Genomic DNA, 20,670 nt, shown 5'->3' with positions numbered 1-20,670 from the left:
GGTGAAATACGATTAGAACGTTTTACCTTTTTGATTGAACGATTGAGAATATTTAAATATTTATAAAGAACTTACCGCTGACACAAAAAAAAGAACGAATTTAGGTGCAACGTTGCCAAATTATCATTTGTGTTATCCACATATATAATAAAAATATTCTCATTATAATAATTTGTGTTTATTAAGTCATCAACAATTAATGTACATAAATAATATGAGAAGTTAAATACTTTTATCTTAGTTATGAAATTAGTTATAGTTATTAATATAATATAATATAAATAAAATGGTTATGTACGTATATTTTTATATTAAATCAATTCCCGGCTAGTGCAAGCCAACATATTCTAAATGTTATAATAAATTACTCAAATTTGAATTGTCCACATACCACTGGTATTTGGTAATTTCTTTTTACCCTGTTCTAACATAGCGATTTTGAAAAATATTTCTGATTAAGTTACAATTATTATTTTAATAACAACATATATTGTTGAACGAGGATTATAAAATTGGTTGTTTTATATTTTGTGAAAGCTTTCAACGGCGTTCGTTGTCCTAGAATATTATGAATTGTAATTGATAATTTATTTTATATATTAATTAATTAAGAAAGTTACTTAGGATTTTCTGATGGTTTCTTTGCCAACAATTTCGGATTGGACTAACCCAGACTTAAAATTATTATTTAAGATATAATCTGAATAATTGTATCAAATTTTTTTATTCGGGTGAACAGTTATAAATTCTAAAAAAGCATATTATTTTTCCTTATGATTCAAAAATTAAAGACCTATAAACATTTTAAGCCCCTTCCCTAGATTAGGGATTAGATCAGACTTTTAATATACATTTTGAAGTTTATTTTCATTATTTATTTTAACAAATTATAGTTTCAATAAAATTATGTCCCTATAGATTATCTATATTATATATATTAATATAATTTAATTATTTAAATACACTGTCTTTCACCACCGTGCTTTCTTATGAAATCTACAACTAATAATATTAACATAAGGAAACACTGCTATTGTCGCTTCATGAGCTCTCAGTTTAAAATTCAAATAAAAATTAATCGTATTGAATATTTTATTTTTAATTTTCAAACATAAATCGGTAAAAAACTTCCACATTTTAACAATGTTGTTTTAATTTGTCTTAAAAAAAAATTAAGGTATAAGTAATGGCTATTTTTATAACAATGAATTGGGTAAAACTTTGTAAAATATTTCGGCGCATACTCCAATGAACCATCGGCGAAGAAGTTGTACAAGTCGTCTTGAATTTTATATTTTTATTTTAGTTAAACATATAAATGGGCGAATTTTTGGTACATATGAATACATTTTTCACCATTATACATTGAACTATAATCAATTTGTATTTCTTTAAGTTGATACATTTCATTATTAAGTGACTTAGAAAACGATGGAAGTGATAATTAATGGATTTACGTTTCAGATTTAACTTATAACTTGACGTTCTTTGGTATAATACCTATGGTAGAGGGATATTAGAATGATTTTAATACAAAAATTCGTCTTGTAGAGTTTCGAAGTTTCGAGGCTTAACAGACTGATTGGTCTCTTCGTCGTATATTGTAGGCATAATTTGAATAAAATAGCAATAACGATGTTAGCTAGTTCTTTAGATTGTATTTTAAACCACAGTTAGTATTTATTACATTATTACTTATTGGTGTGAGAGTTTTCAGATAAATGTATTACGTCATCTATCAATTATTAATGATTTACAATTAATTGACGTATATTTTATATATGTCACATTCTACAGTGAAAAAGATATACATACATATATGTGATTGACATTGTTCGTATAATTAACTTTTAAATTCCTAGTAAAGATTCGTATTGTTATAATTACATCAAAGACCCTTAAAATATAATACTTTGTAGCACGACAACGTGAATATTATTCAATCCACAAATTATTATAATTTTAATTCAACATGTTTCCGTAGGATGGTAACACTTCAAATTTAATTTATTTCCTTCCTCCGTACTCATATCGCAAGTATTGAAGTATTGTGTCGTGTAGTCATACGTAGAAGCTGTTGTTCAAATAAAAACCGTTGTTAGTAAAACCGCGTTGTGCCAGTCAATTTCTCTCGGAGCGTTGGAATCTGTTGTTTTATTCGTATACTTATTACACGTATATACATTGTATATATTATATTTGCATGCACGTATATTATTATTATTTTTTCTTTTTTATTCAACCGGGTTTCATCGCTTTATCATTATAATATACATTCGTACGAATGAATACGCGCGGCGTATTCAAGTATATATGTATATGAGTATACGACACACGTGCACATATTTGTGCGTGTATTATTCATATTCATTTCCACGTGTACATGTACGAGTAAAAAACATATTACCTCCGTGTACGGAACGAGCGCACGCACACTTGTAGGTGCAATTCCGGACGAAGGGAGTGGTGGGAGAGGGGAAGAAGAGGAATGGCTTTCCGATACGTTTCCGTCTGTTTTGGCGGAGCGTGAAAGAAGGCGGAAAGGGAAGAAGAAGAAGAAGAAGAAGGAAAAATAAAAGGGGGATAAAAAAACGATCGAAAACAGTAACAGCGTAATACGCACTACCGTCTTGGAGAGTACGGGTACACCACGGCCGTAACCGCGGAGAACAGGTGTTTTTTATTAGACATCACTGTATCCAATACGTTTAATGGAACATACGTGTGCATGTACAGACGTTTATAGACGACGCGCGCCGCTCGGGATGTTGGTGAAATTACGTATCGCATTCGGATCGTTCGCGCGGCGTACACCAGCCACACTCGTATTTCGCTTACCTACATCTTTGCTTTTGGTACCACCCGGTCGCGTAGGCGTACGCACGCGGGTCAGTCGCGATCATAACGATTCGACTGCGAATCGCTGTTTGGTAAACCACTTCAAACGGGAACGCGGACAAGCAAACGGATTCGGAAAACGCATTTCGTCCGGGAGTCGGTGCCCGTTTGATCCGCTAACGCGTCCGTCTGAAACGCTAAATTAATGATCTTAAGGAATACGATAGTGTTCGTATGCACTAATGAAGGCTGCGCCGCGGTGACGGCGAAGAATCGCGAGAGCCTATTCGCGGCGCGTGACGGGAAATCAATGCGACGATACGCGATCACTATCAATCCGTTCCGGTAACGTTTACATGCGGACGATTTCGTTCACTCCGATTGCTCGCTGGCTGTTGCGCACAACGAGTTTCGTATTCTTTGTACGAACATTTCTTGCGAGACGCGAAGAACCGGAACGATATTATTTGAACGATTTAAACTTGGTTGATTATTTTTCGAGTCGACCGGTAAAAGCTGGGCTATAACAATGATAGTTTAAAGCAGTTACTTTAAATTAGTTATCGTGGTAATGGAGGCCTCTGTGTGATGTTCTCTTTTAAACGTTTTCTTACCTCCTCATATTACGAACACGTAACATGAACGTTTTAAACGTTTTTTTTCTTCGTATTAATTACTGGGATGTTCAATATAAATAATATTTACCATTTATTTCGTTGGCCATTCAATTTTTTTAAATACAAGTAATGTAAAAATTACGAAAAAATAAACCTAAACTTTATTTTTGGACTAACATTTTTAAAATCCAGTATTGTAGAATGTTATTTTTCAACTTCAAGATCATAACTTAAAATGTGATTGATAATCTGTGTGTTTATAAATATTATATATATATATATTATTATTAAATGAAACTTTAATACTGTCACGTTGTTTTTTTCGAATGAAAACTTTTGTTATCGTTTGTCTTCACTGAAACCTACACTTTCGACGTTATACCTCTTGCAATGTTAGAATCCACAAACACATTTCAATGTATAAACATTAAATAAACAATGTTAAGCTTGAGTCATTTTTACATGTATTTTAAAACACAATTATCTTGTATTAATTTAACATGAGGTATGGGTTCAACTTGGAATATTTTTGACATATATTTTATTGAGTGAAATGATAAATAAAATAAGAATAAAATAGTAATAATATATGGAATAAGTAGAGAAGATAAGAGAATAAATATACGTTACCATTATTGTAAAATTGAACTTATAAAATTATATTATCCATACATAATATTTGGAGTGAAATTAATTTAAATCTTATCTGTTGTATACAGCAGTAAAAAAAACTATTATATAATTTTAAATTGATTACAGTATATATTAAGAAAATTAATTTTTTTCTTTTTTTAAAATTGTAATCGTTTAAAATGGATCGGATAAAATAATCCGATTATAAAACAGAAGAAATGAATTTATATTAATTTTTTTGAAATCTTTATAATAATATATTATTGTTATTTAATTTAATTTTCGATCTGGTTATTGTTTACTTTAAAATTAATAAGAAAATCGAAGAATAGCCTATTTAAAGCTACATCTGTGTCCAAATTTCAATCTAAAAAGTTGCTGCGTGAGACAGTTGCTGCTACAAATATATATTACCGAAAGTGTCAAAGAAAATTGTTATTCTAAAATCAATTCATTTTTAGCTTGACTAAATAAATATAATGGAAAATAAAACACTATTGATACTAATAATATACTAGAAAATAATTTAGTGTTAGTAAATATACTTTACAAGATATGCGGCTTTGAATAATTTGTTTTGAAATTTATCATTGGCTTAATAAAAAAGATTTGAAATAACAATATTATTATATTCATTATAATATTTAAATATTAGTGATTACTGTAGATATAAACCTCATTGTAACAAACGTGTACGAATATTTCCTCGAAAAATGATATGCTCGCTTCAATACGCATCAAATTTACTAAACGGGCTATATATTGATGTATCTGAAACGTTTGAAGTACTTAATTTATTGTTTCATACGTATTCGATGCTTCGATTTGAAATAAAATTCTTTATTTTCTATTTAATATGTATTTAATCTAAAATTTTCCAGAATATTAATGCTCTTACATATTTGTTATATTTAATATAATACAGTATATGATATTAAAATAATTAACCTAAGATGGTTTGATACTAATGAATAGAAATCGATTAAAGATTTCAGTTATTTGATAACGACAGTGAAGGAATTAAAATTAGATAATTACTATTTTAATGAAGTTTATTTATATTTATGTACAAGAGATTTGATATTACAATTACTGACAACTCTAGGAAATTTGTTGTGAGTTTGTTCAAAACGACAGTAAGTAAAAATATGAAGGGTTTAATAAGGTTTTGAATTCATTTAAAATTCTTGACATTGAATCGGAAGTATTGGATATTGGTTTGACGGATATTATGATGGCGTACGATGGATCGGATGAGGTTGTATTGGATACGTAACGACTTGTGGAGACGTAGACAGAGAAGTAACAGGTAGACTATTGAGTTTGAAATCTTACATTTCTAGGTTTATTTATGGATTCTGTCTGTTTTATTATATATTTATGTCAGTGTATTATAAAAACCTTGTATGGTACTATATGTGCACCAGATCACAGTGCACATCTTACTGGGAGGCTACGATATTTTGTGTACTTTTCAGTTAAATGATCTCTGCTGCATTTAAAGCACTTGGGTTTTTGACTTCGGTAATTTCACGTATGATAATATACCATGTGTGATACCATATGCATGTGTGGCATTAAGACGGACTATTTCGTTTTGCGTATGATTGTTCAACAACCACAGCAGAATAGAAATATGTGTTAATTTTGAATATTTCTTGATTCTTTTCATTATGAGCCAGTTCTAAGTGGAACATTGATAAGGGATGATGACTTTTTATGATATTAATCACGAGCGTAACTAATTGTCCTAGTTTGCCCAGAACATTTAAAATATTGATTAATATGGTAGAATTATGTAGATTTCTAATAACTATCTAATACATATTAACGTTTGTTGTGCGGTCAAAATGTGTAAAATTCCGCATCGGTATCGCTTAAGTAATCGATGATTGTATTATAGGTTATGCGGTTTTTGGATTGAACTCCTTAGAAAGTAAAGTATATTACGTATTAATGCGAATTTCATGTGCAATTTTTTTTTGACATTCCTTATAACGGAGCGTGATTAGAACACGTGTGTCCGTGATTAGGTGGTTGGTATCGTACATAAAATAACAATCAGATACTGTGTTGACAACCAAATTGAATAATATTTGGTCGTCTGCAGCTCGAACTAAACAACATTGTGCCTATGTGTCGGTATTATTCATTACAGTGGTTGCCTGAAAATGTTCAAACAACAAGTGCGTGATATTGGATAAAGGTTAGTTTTAAATTGAAAAAAAAACATCTTGTAATTTTAGGCGATAAAGTGTATTAAGTTTTAACGAACACATTCTCGTAAAATAGAACGTATTCAGCGAGTGTTTACTCGTAATTTGGAACGCATAAACAAGCAGCGACTTCGTGAATGGCGTCCCCCAAGAGCAATTTAAATTTTCCATACAAGGAGAAATAAAAAGATAGAAGAAAAATAAAATAAGATTATTGCATATTTTCGGCTGTAACAATATTATCTGTATTCAATCGTTCTTGTCGTCCATGTCTATCACGTTCACCGTATAATAGAAATATACTCGTATAATCAAACGACTGTTTTATATTTTAAACGAATGCGCCCGCAGTTTTCACGTAAACGAGGCACGACAAGGCTAGTGTAGTGCAATAGGATTGGGGGTTGGCGGTAAGTTTGAAATTCGTAACTGAAAAACAAAAGGGCTCTCTTTCGGATGGATAATAACACCACGTAATAAATCTTTTCACTGCTGTCGACATTGTCCAAATTTAATTCGATTATTCGGTCAAAACGTAACTGCTACCGGTCGATACGGTGACGCGCGAATGGAATGGGCAGGGGCGAACGGGCTTAACACCTGAATGATTATTCGTATGCGAGGCCAAAGGGATGAAAAAAGAGGATTGGTGGGTAAGGGATGAAAGTTGTGGCGATTATTTCGGCGATGCAGTTTTTTTTTCATCCCTCCAACTTTAAAAATTTCGATTCTTTCAATCTGGAACCCGATCGACGTTTATTACACGCACACACATTAGTTTCGAAAATGTTCAATTGTTTGTATAACACACATACAGTGTTAAACAAACGCCGTTGCCTGAGACGTATTTTGTAATCTTTCGCAAATGTATTTAAATGTATCGTAAAAATAATCTAAAATTTCTTTTACTTAGTGAGAACCTATTATGTTAAATACATTTTGTAAGTAAACATCTTTGCGACTCTAATACATAACATTTTATTATACTATTTCAAATTTCACCTAACTTTTTGTACTGCACGAAGGGTATCACACCATTTTTTTGTGATACACATATTATGAATACATCCAAGAATATGATATTTTATTACTACTGTTATCATCATTAATAGTTATACCTTATATACCTTATACAACGTATCATATTTTATTATAATAATAAAATATAGATATGTGACGAAGACATTACACCGCGACAAGTGTCGCAAGTGAACTGGTGAAAATAACGGATTCGGAATACGATATGTGCTACTAAATTAATAAGATAGATTAAACAATATAGATAACAATAATTGTTTTTCGAGAATGAGAGCATATTATTATACAATAAAATACATTTTAATAGCTGTAATAAACAGTTTTGAAATTGAATATTTTCCTCAAGCGCTATTTTTCAGTAATTCGTTGGAACATAATTTGTTTTGCGTTTATATGGTATTGATATTATTTAAACTTATAAACTTAAATATTGATAAAAGTTTATTCTTTAAAGATACTATATTATCGTATAATGAAAACATTTTAAAGTTTTTGGATTTAATAAACAAACGCAGGTAATTGCATTATAGCAGGTACTTTAATTAACGCAATAACTCGTTTAAACTCATCGTCTAATTTGAAAACTAAAATTAGCTTTGTGAGTATCAATAGCAAGTTATAACACCGGCGTAACATGATATAAATTGAAGCCTTTGTTTATCGATATCAAATCACTTCAGTTTTCATTAAAGACTCATAAAACGAGTTCATTTAGTCATTATTTTCTTGTCAAGTAAGGAATATATGCATACATGGGGCATAACGTCACAAGTGAATTTTGTAATTTTGGTTTAGTCAGTAGTAGGCAGTGTTGTGCAAAGATAACCAAAAATATATCTTGGTAAAGATCAAAGATAAAATACCATTTATCTGGATAAAAGAAAGATCATTTTTAATTTATTTTATTAATTAATATACATTTATAATTAAAAAACTAAATTAAATCAAATTAACTTAACCTCAAATATAAATAATGAACAAAAAATATTTATATCATGTAAATTGATGTATGGAAAATAAGTAATAAATAAGTACTTAGTTAATAAAATACAATCTTTGTAGATATAATATAATTAAATAAAATAATTCATTACAATTTGTATTATAATTATTATGGAGTAATATTTATAGTTAAAATATTGAAAAGTTAATTCAACCATTTTCTGTATTTTTTAAATATCTTTTTTAGGAAAAAAATATTGTAGGTGACACTAGAAAGTTTAAATTATATAATTCTTCTTAAATATGTAAACAATTTTTAAAAATAATATTTATAAATACAATAAAACAATATAAATAAACATATATTGCAGTATCAGAATTTTTAAAATACTAGTTATTAATTACAAAGTTAATAAATTAATAATATTAATAAAATTTTCATTAATATTAAATTGTTATTTGTTTAAACTTTTAAGTTCAATTTTTCAAATTTTTTGAAGAAATATATTGGTATTTATTTATCTAAATGAATTACGTTAAATAACTCAATAATTTATCCGACATAATTCATCTAGATAACGCTTAACACTAGTAGTAGAAAATTTAAATGTATACGAGTGACTGCATTCTGAAAATTTGTACAGTTTCAAATCGATTTATTTCTGATTATTATTAAACACAATTATTGTATTATTAATAGATTTCCAAACTTAGTAATTATTTCAATTATTGTTAATATTCGAACATGTTTATAAAATAGCTATGAAATACTGTTGTACTGAAGTAAAATACTGTTGATGGGTTACGGCAATTGTAAAAATTTATTAGGAAAACTGTAACACGTTTTTTTTTAATTAAAGTTTTAAAGTATAAGTTAGTATAAGTTTTAAATTTATAAAATTTAAACGATTCCGCAATTTTCTGTCGACCAAAAAAAAAAGTATATATTTAAATGTTATTGGTTAATTAAAAAAAGGTGATGGTATTTGTAATCGTTGTCGAGTATCTTAAAATTTGAAGGCAAAGATAAACATAAAAAAAAATTTGGATTTTACCTAATTTGAAATCGTGTGTATAGGAATAGAATGATTTGTTATACATTTTAAAATAAATTATGCATGAAAAAATAACGTTTCCAATGTATTAATTTAGCAAAGGAGTTGTCAAAAGTGATAGAATTATTTTTTTTATTTTATATATAGTTAAATATTAAGAAATTAAAACAACAAATTTTATATGGTATGAATATATGATTCATTTAATATTTATATTGTTTATATTATTTATATTATCTGACATAAATTAACAGAGCTCAATAAATAAAATGACATATCGTTATATCTTTGACCAGATATAACAAAACAAAGATTTATTGTTTGGTATGTGGATAGTAATAGTGTTAACCTAGATAATCAGTAATTAAGTAACTTAACATTTTTGAAATTTTTAAGATAGCTAAAAATTTAAAACGATTTTAAGCACATACCCAATGTTTAACCCAAAATTAATCTTATTTAGATCACATAATTAAAAAATAAATTTAATAATACTTTATCAATCATTTTAAAAGAACAATAAATTAAATATTTTTAATAACATTTGCAATTTGAGTAATTTAGGAACATTTTGAGGTTTTAATCAGATTAAATAATTTTGAAGTCTTTAAAAAAAAAATTGAATCATTGTTTATGCCTCATTGCTTTGATTAATGGAAAATTCAACAAATTTTGTGTCATTTTTTAAATTAGGATATAATTTATCATAATTTCGTAGTATTATTAAATATTAAAAAATAAATATATATTTAAAAGCTTTAAGGAACTTTGAAAATAGTGTTAAAATTAATTTAATTCTTAGAAAATATGTGTTTAAAATTTGTATATTTCTATATCATTGTGAAAATATTATTTACTATACTTATGCATATGCTAAGTATATTATTTTATTTTTATCTAGATAACATTATACTCTACAAATTGAGATAATATTTATTGATTTAATTATTTTATAAATAATGATATTTTTAATTTAATTTTGTTAAAATTATAATGGTTGCTTAGCGTTTAAAGTTATTCATAAACCATAAATAAATTACATCTATAGATATCAGGTGAAACCTATGGTTGAAATACTACAAATAATATTTTGAACTGTTTATTTTCTTTTTAAATTGAAACTGGATTCAACATATAAAGTCGTATTTCTATTGTGAAACTATTTCCCATCCTTTGCATTTTATTTGTTTTGGTTATAATATTTAATGATATGATACTATATAGGTATATTATCATATTGGATAATTTTGTTGTTTTTATACGAGAACTTTAAAAAATATCATAAAATTAAATTAAAATTATGGTAAAAATAAAAATAAGATCAAATGAATTCTACGAAATTACATACTATGTAAATGAATATATGTTTTCAGTTATCAGCGAAGTAATAATAGATTTTATTTCAATAGATTATATTTTTAATTTTATCATGATGGAGTGATTATAATATAGGTATGTATAATATTTTTAACACTGAGAGATTATTACATTAATAATGTGTGTAATATGTTTTAAATAGTTTTTTTTTCCTTACTTTTATTTTTGTTCTACTATTACACCTTGTTAAACTAATTAATAAATAAAAATAAAACTCCATACTCTTATTAATTAATATATATATATAACATGCTGATGTTTCGAACGAATTTTTCATTGATATAAAGATATACCTACAAAATATATGTAAAGATTATATTTAATGTTAATAATAATATCTTCATACGAACGTTGGCTAATCCATGATTTCAGTTCTGTTATCTGCTAACAGTTTAGACTACACTCATGTGAATATTATTATATCTTGAAACTTACCATATTAGATTGTAAATTATTGTGTATTAAATTGTTGATTTTTTTAAATCTTTTTCAGAATTTTTTGGAGCATAGTGCTTAATAAATTATTTCACTGTTGGAATTCAAAGATCTATTGCGGTCACCGTGTGTTTAAATAAATTACAGTTATTGAAAATTTTGTTGATAACTATATTTTCTGAAATATTTTTTTTTTTTTTTTAAATTTAGTTTTAGCAGGCAGAAAACTATGTAAATATAAAAAACGATGTTAACGCATTTCAAAATCACTGTGTCATAATTACTTAGAAAATTATAAGAATATTACGTTTTACAATTACAAGTCCGGAAAAAAAAAAATGGACGTTGAAATTTGATTAAAAATTTTTTTCCTCTTTAATATAATTTCCTAGTGTGGTCCTGTAGGATAATTATTTTTACCAAGAAATATTTCACCTTCGATTAGATTTCATTATTAAAAAAAAAAACGAATTTTGTTAATTTATTTGTACGATGCACGTTTAACAAGGTTTTCAGAATCTATTAAATGAACTGCATATCAAGTCATTGTCAATGTTTTCAAGTATTTATCGATTGGATAGAAAGAAATGAATAGAATTTCCGAGGCTGAATCAAAAGTAGTTTAAATTTAGGAAATACGCTATCTCGTACTAGTATATATTTATAAATATGTGTCATGTATGTTATATATGTATGTAATTGCTTAGACATCCATAGTTGTGTTCATAATACAGTAGACGTTTGACAATTAATCGTAGTATTATATTTAAAACAAAGTTTGTAAAGCGACTATCACTGTTCTTAAGTGAGCTTAATTTTGATTTATTTGTCTTTGTCAAATGCCTCTGGCATTTATGATATCACGAGTCAATAAATATAAGGGCTATAATGTTAGAAAGCTCTATATATGGCATGGTACGTGGAATGGGTTTTGATCAAACTTTTAGAACATTCGTAATATTTATAATATATTGTTTGTATCAAGATAAATTTTTGTTAAATTTTTGCTTATATTGATATAGGATAATATTTCTATTTGCGTTTTTATAACACATTATAGTGATATAACAATTGTTTAGGAAAATAATTTTTTATTGTGTATGGGTAGTGGAATAATTTAATAACTATTTTATAAAAACTATAAAACTTTTTAATCTGAGAAAAACATTCATTTTTACTGGAAATATCATTACATTTTTAAACTATTACTCATGTAATCATTTAGTTTGTTAAACATATGAGCGCATATTTTTACGACGGTCACTACTTTAAATATCTCAGTAAATATATAACTAAAAAAACAAAAACAAAATATAAGAAATTAATTGTTTATACTAAATTAACATACCTCTATGTTAAATTTTTTTAAAATTGTTCATTGTTCTATAATATGCAATTTATAAACATTTTAACTGTAAAAAAATATTATACTTTATAATAACCATAATTTAAGTTTCTTAAGTAAATTTAAATGTAAAGGATAAGTACATTCTATGGTAATAGACATTAACTTTGTATCAGTTTTATATAATAAATTTTAATATTATATTTTATAAAATATTTAAAAAATTAGTTTTATATATTGAGTACAATGTTTAAATGATTTAAAAGCTGTTTACAATTGTTTTTGAAGAATAAATTTATGTCAGTTCACTGATTTTTATACTTAAGACCAACTAATTTTATGCAATCCTAACGTCATTCAAGTTATATTTTTGTTTCAAAAAAACATTGTGATGATCAATTTTGATATTTTTAATTAATTTTTTATTTGGATTATATTTATTAAATTCACTCTGATTCGTCTATTAATGAGCAGATGAATACAAGTATACTTTAAACACGATCGATAACTCTAAGAATAACTAGTATTTCATGATGCTGTAAAATTACATTGAAGCAAAACTTTGGCAGCAACCTGCTTATTTAATATAATTTTACAAAGTTAAATTAAAAAAAATATAAAGAGTAGAAATTTATTGTTGCAATTATTTTTTTTTTAAAATTGTCTTCAATGGTAGAATACGTTATGATTCAAAAATATTTTTAAAATGTTATTGAACATAAAAATTTCGGTATTGTATTCTACACTGAAATGTTTAAATAATTTTGTTCTTACTGAGGTTAGTGTATTAGAGTTCTACAACATTTTAACATTACAATCCCTCATTTAACACCGATTTATAATACTATTAATGTTTTGCATAACGTCCCAAATTCACACATACTATGTATTACTTATAAGTAAAGGTCGGAATAATATTAATTTAAAATAGTTAAAGATTGAAAAATTGAAAATATTCTTCCAACATTCTTTATAAATTAAAATAAAATTTCTAAAAACTATGGTTTCATATATTCTATTAACTAAGAATATGTTTTTATATGCATAATATAAAAGTACATATTAAAAACTGATATAAATATGAATATAATAATTTTACTTTTACTTAGGTAAAGTGTTATTTATTTAATTAAATTAGAATGATGAAGAATTTTTAATTAAGAAGATTTTTGAAAACAGTTGACAACAATATTTTGTTCCATGTGCTCTGGTGTTATTTTGGTTAATTTAAAATGTTTTTATATATACTGAAAGTTACAGGAGCATGCTGAAAATCAGTTATTATAGCCATTGAAAAATATCTGTAATATGTAGTTTATTTTCATTCAAAACTTTTCAAAATCGGATATCACTATTATCGTATCACTATTATCTACATATAATTTACTATATTTACGCTACTACAAAAATAAATATTGAAAATTTATTAAATTAATTCATATATCATCTAATATTCGTTAATATACGAAATATTTTTTTATTTTTAAATATTCTCAAATATGCAAAAACAAATTTTGCTTTTAATTTACACGACTCATATGATTTGGAAAAATTTGAAACCCTTGTTCGACTATATAGATTCACAAAAAAAAAAGAAGAATATAATTTTGGACTCTACTTATAAAGAATGAAATATATTAACGTGAAATAATTATGCAGTGTTGTCAGTATTTGATACAATTATATTGCATTAAACGTGAATATTCGTTCTTATAACAATTATTAAACAAGAATAAATCAGTGATGAAAAAAATGTTCAGTTTCGTAAATTATAAAATTATAATTATTTAAGTTTTCCATTATTATTTTTACGATTTAGGATGAGACTGAGGGTTAAGGAATCATAATTTATCACTTCTCCTTTAAATTAAGCACTGAACCGTATATTTTTTTATATACTATTTTTTTTACTTAATTTGTAGATTTTTTCTTAAATGTTTTTATAATTTCACACCAAAAGTACTTAATTTCTCGATTTTTATTTTTATTTTTTTTGTCTTATATCACTGACACTTGCTATTTAAAGTTTTTACAATAGTCATTTTCATCAGTCCTTAACATGTATTGTAATATCTTACACAATCAACTGTTGATTAAAATCCCTTGACAGTCGATATTTGTTTCTAAAATATTTTAAATATGTTTATTCATCTAGTTAATTTAATATTAAATATTTTTTATTTTATTGGTTCATTTTTCAAACACTACAAATTACGGATTTTATACTATTATTATATACAAACAAAGTAATATACTATACTTAATTATTCGAAACATGTATACTTTTCTAAATTCACTATTGTGTATTCGTCATGGGTTACAATTTTATACGAGTATTGTCTACTCTTTGACTTATAACAGAGATGTTTTATGCTCGCGTTTAGCAGCTTTTGAGTTCTGAAACCACTAATAGTTTCTGCTTTTTGAGATTCTAATTTAGGTTAAATAATCTTCTTCGGGTAATCATTGTATTTAAACACCGAAAATAAAAATGGGTATTTGCAATATTGTTATTTTATATGTTTTGGTTTGAAACAATATTGTTCTATTGATAAAGAAAGCACACAAATAAAAAAATATAATCAACATTTAGAATAATAAAATACAACATGATGATTTTTTTTTAAATTAAATTACATTGTTATTTATTATCGAGGAAAAATACTTTTAATTTCAAAATGTGCAACGGTTACTGTTAATGGTATTTTAAAATGCTTTCATACACATATGCAGTTATGATAAAATAAATAACGAACTTTCAAAAAGATCCCGTTTATCATTGCCACATTTGATTAATGTAAAATCACTATTGTGTATGCCATTTAAATAATATGTTTTAGTAGTATCTTGTAAACGATTAACTATGTACTGTATCATGACTCATGACGTGTATTGTTAACTTATATGCACTTGTTTTATTATTAAAAATGGTTTGTTTGGATTACATTAAATTATTCCGTAAAAGTGACAATGACAAATAAAGAGGAAATTAATAAAACGAAGATAAACAAATGTGCTGGTTTTATTTGATAAATATACTTGATTTTACTTTTGTGTAAATTTGTCTTACATTCATTCTTGTGCGCACATTTTGTAAATTTAATACCTATATATACGTTTTTCAAACAGCTTAAATTATTTTTAAATTCATGTATACTTGGTTATTTGTGTGGTACAATTTTTTTTTTTTTTATTGCAGTATTTCTCCCTAGCTTAATTTATTTCCTCGTCATTGTTTGTTTTATTATTTAAATGTATTCTTTCAATAATTTTTATTTTAAATATAATATAATAAACTAATGTTATATTTAGAATATAAATAAGCCAGTAAAAATATTGAATTATCTTTTAATGTGATTCATACGTGAATGATAGATATTCAGTATGTAATATCGTAAATAATCGGCATTAATGGATTTATTAGCATTATGAAATAATATTTAGAATTGTAGAGCTGAAAATGTATTGTTTTATTATTCATCAAACAGTAGAATGTATTTTCATCAAATAAAAACTTTTCAAGTTCAAAATTGACCAGGTTACAGCAATTGTTAAGTAAAGGTAAAGATAGAGTAAAAATAAAGGTAAATCACACACGATTGAAAATAAATAAACGTAAATAAGCAGGTTATTTAATTTGTTGCATTTATTATATAAATTATTATACATTGGAATTTATTAATAATTAATAACAATTTTAATTCTCATTTTAATTAATAGATTGATTAACCGTTACTGGGACAGTTAAAATCCACAAGGGTTATTTAAAACCAATAAGAAAATTATTTGAGGAACAATGGGGAACAGACGTTTTATGTAGTTTAATTATTGGAAAATTGCTTGGTTCATAATTTTATAATGAAACACTTAACGGAAGGTGATATTATAATTTTTTATTTAATTAACTACTGATGATACTTGATGCTATTTCATTAGATCTAAGAGGAAATATTATTTTTTAATAAGACGTCACTCCAGCTTACAATGCTTACATTGCATAGTTCGTGACTATTTAAATTCACAATATCCAAATGAACGGTTAGGACCTCTTGAGTGGCCACCACGGTCACCTGACCGTAGGTCACTAGATTTATTTTTATGGGATAACTTAAAAACAATTGTGTATGCTGACCACTTAATAAATCTTAAAAATTTAAAAGATAAAATAATAGCAGCATACAATCAATAGACTGTTGAACAAATTACAGCTGCTACAAATAATTTATACGGCATGCTGAATCATGTTTTGTTCGTGACGAATAAAAATTTGAAAAATTTATACATTTAATTAATTCATAACCAAACAAACCTATAACTTAAATGATAGTTGCATATTTTATTAATTATTAATAAATTCCAATAGATCCATTAAACGTAATGAACTAAAATACATACTTATTACGTTTTTTCTGCTGTAAGTTAAAATTCATGCACGAATTAAAATGAAAATAATACAGTAGTTAAAATTATAATTACGAGTTAATTTAGTTTACTTTTGTAAATATGGATAAAAATATCAAGCCTAAACAATTCTAGAATAATTATTTTTAGAATTTTTTTTTTTATTAAAGGAAAATATATTTACAATCTATTGCTAGTGAATAATAAGTAAGTTTGATGACATTGATTACATAAAGTTCAAATATTTGAGTAGGAATACTTTCAGCAGTGCCACCTGAATAGAAGAATTTTTAGAATTACAGTAAAAAAATTGAATATCATGCACATTTTACCATTTTACACTTTAATTTTTTTTTTTAATTTCTGAAACTTGATTAATTTTGAATGTAGAAAGTTCGTAAAATTAGTGATTAAAATATATGGTTGCCATTTAAGAAAAAAAAATTATACTACGCATGTGCTTGTTTAATTAAATTAAAAAAAAAATCAATTGTTAAAAATTGTTTTTTTTTTTTTTAATAACTAGTTCATAAAAAAATTAAATATCAATATTTGAATAAAATACTATTAAATTTTATAAATCATGTTATTTACGATAATACAACACGTCTTTCTACTTAGTTTTAGTCTTATCAGCTACTAAGATACATCTAGATTTGTTTTATAAGTTGTATAAGTTGGTAGCATTTCAATAAAGGAAGAAAAAATAGTAAGTTGGTCACTTTTATCATCGATCAACCCAACTTTCCAAATAAAGATACTGGTTAAATAAAATGTGTTGTAATCTTTATTTTTAAACTCTTAAACAAACTTGAGAGTACGAAATTATATAAAAGTGCTTTATTTTTTTTACAATTTTGCATTATAAAACGTATCGAATTTAGGTCAAACGTTTCTTTTGTCATGTTAGATGAGCAGGTTAAAAATTCTTAACAGTTATCATTGATTTTTTTTTTTTTCATTATTTTTCTCAATATTTATAGTGCATTGTAATAAATTAATTTTATAGATATTAGATCTAATATATTTTGTATATTTTGTACAGATTATTTAATGCAGTGTCGATACAGATAAATATTCAAATTATATTTTCTTGTTGTATGAAATGTATTGTGTATTTTAAGTTAAGTTTTAATATAATTACTATTTACCTTCTCATTAAAAAAAATTAAACTAAATCAATGCTTTTTTTATTTATAATTAAATTGAATTTGTTAAATGTAAAAGAAAACCATATTAAATCTAGATGTACAACAGTAAACATTTATTGTCACTTAACTAATGATATATAAATATACATTAAATCAAATATAAATACAAAATATTTGATGAATTTTCATTCAAAGAACTTAGATGTTATGTTTTTTTTTAATTTACAGAAGCAATATAGTATATTATATTATTTTATCGCTTGTAATCCAAATTAAAATACAGTGAAAAAATGATTAAAAATAAAAATATAATGTAATTATTGTAATTTTCAAATTAATTTTATTTCAATTATTACCGTAAGATTATTTTATTAAAATGATGAGAATAATTATTTTATTTTCCTAACTTTAATATTGAAAAAATTTTCTCATTACATTTATTTTTGGTTTGAGGTAGAATGTAGATACATTGTTATTACTTGAATATTTATGTCATTATCAATATCATAGTTGCGCCTGTAAAAGGTAGATGTTGATTTATTTTTTAATCAAAATAGTAAAGATACTCTGGTAAAAAATAGTTAATGTATTAATATTCAATAAAACTATCTATTGGAACATATAATTTGTAGAACAATGGTATACAGTACTATTCACATAATTGAAATAATTAAACGGCTTAAATATTATTATTTTTATAATTACGACAAAACAGTGTAATATGATGTAATACAAAACAAAAAAAAAAATATAAACTGAATTATGTTTTATTAATTTTAATTTATTTTCAAAATTAAATATTTAAAGAATCAAAATTTTCCATTGAATTTCCTTAATTGTTTTATTTTTTGTAAATTAACATAATCTCTGTAATTTGAGTTATTAAACAAAGTATGTTTTCAATAAAGTTTAGACAAATAGTGGTATTAATAAATACATTTATTTTCTGTAAAAAAATATATCCTTTTAAAATATATGCTCAGAGTAATATACAAAATAAAAGACATTATATGCTCAGAAATTGATTTATCTATTGCAGCAACATTATTTATGCTTTGTATAAGTGTAAATCATATATAAAATAATTGCATATATATATAGAATAAAATAGAATACATTTTTTGCAAAATATTGTTTTATAATATACAACAAACATTGTATTCTACCCAATTATTTAATATTATAAAATGTTATGAACATGCACGTGACGCAAAAATTCAAAAAAAATATAAAAACCCAGTTAAAATTTAAGTTTTGGTAGATTTTAATAACATCATGGAAAATGGTTCAAAGTACACGAAATAGTAAAGAAATGTTTAGTTGACATAGGCAAGGAGAATCTTGGAGTTGATTAAAACTACTCCATTAAGTCTTACAATGAATCCATGCACCTCCAGATAAACGTTGGTAGTAAATTTTCCGTAAATGGGTTTTAGTGATGTTCCTTTGAAGTTATTCTAATAATGTTTAATACCTTTCATCAAAATTAAGGTTTCTATAACTATAGTTCTAAACCTAAGACATACAAACACAAGTAACGACGAAACGTGGTTTCACGTTACTGTTTAAAGGTCATTAAATTTAACTCATAAGGATCATGTCAAAACTTGCAATGTTGAATGATTTGATAAATAAATAATAAGCCGGATAAGATACTACCTTACTTTTCTGGTGCTCACTAATAGTTGATATATATAAACATACATATGTGTGAAAAGGAAACTGTACAGAAACAACGTATTTTGTTTTTATTATTAATTAGTAATAAGTTTAATTTTAAATTCTTATTTAATAAGTATTATATTTTAAGTTCGATGTACAATTCACTAAACACTTCGATGTTTTATTTCTCTCTTAATTCTTAGAATAAATGCCGATATGCAACATTTTAAAATATTCACTATTTTTAATATGTACTAATTAATATATTTAATTACTAATTACTAATTACTATATTTTATGAGAAATGGAGAACATGTAAAATTTACCAAGACTAATATAATTTTTAGATAAATATATTTATATAATCAGATAAAAAAAATATGTAAATCTTTACGTTTTTCAGACTGTATAGTCATCAAAAACATTAAATGTTTTTTTTTTATAAATTTTTTTTCATCTAATAATACTTTTGAGTACCTACTAACACATTGGATAAAAAATTGGATTAGAGAAGTAATTTCATATATTTATTCAAGATTCTTCTAAAACATTAAATTTTATAAAAATACAAGTATAGTTTTTTTATTTTAATATTTTAATTTTTATAGGTTATTATTTTAATAAATATGTAAAATGTACATTTAAAAATTCTTTTTTATTTTTCTAAAGTAAATTTTCTCTAATAAACGAAGTCAAATTTATTTTATTTCGTGAAAAATTAGATTTTTATTAGTATAAGATTATATTTTTTTAATTTATATTATATACTACTTTTTTCTACTTCCATTAAAAATCGACTCTTAGAAACTTCATTATTATCAAAAAAATACAAATTATACAAACAATAGACTGAATAATAAATAATGTATTATGTTCAATCATTGTCATTTTACTGATTTAATTTTTAATTTATCTTCTTTGTCTGAATATAATAATATGTTTACCATTATAATGTAATTT

The 20,670-nt window shown here is 24.9% G+C and overlaps 1 protein-coding gene across 1 annotated transcript in view; it reads left to right on the top strand.

Annotated features, from left to right (window-relative positions):
- LOC112690112 (lachesin-like) overlaps nucleotides 1-20,670 on the top strand; it is a 199,898-nt gene that overhangs the window by 13,059 nt on the left and 166,169 nt on the right. The window lies entirely within an intron of this gene.

The sequence above is a fragment of the Sipha flava genome, unplaced genomic scaffold (assembly GCF_003268045.1).
Source record: "Sipha flava isolate LNK unplaced genomic scaffold, YSA_version1 48_pilon_pilon, whole genome shotgun sequence".
Lineage (NCBI taxonomy): Eukaryota > Metazoa > Arthropoda > Insecta > Hemiptera > Aphididae > Sipha > Sipha flava.
The sequence above is the reverse complement of the archived record's forward strand: the minus strand, read 5'-3'. Positions and strand labels throughout refer to the sequence as shown.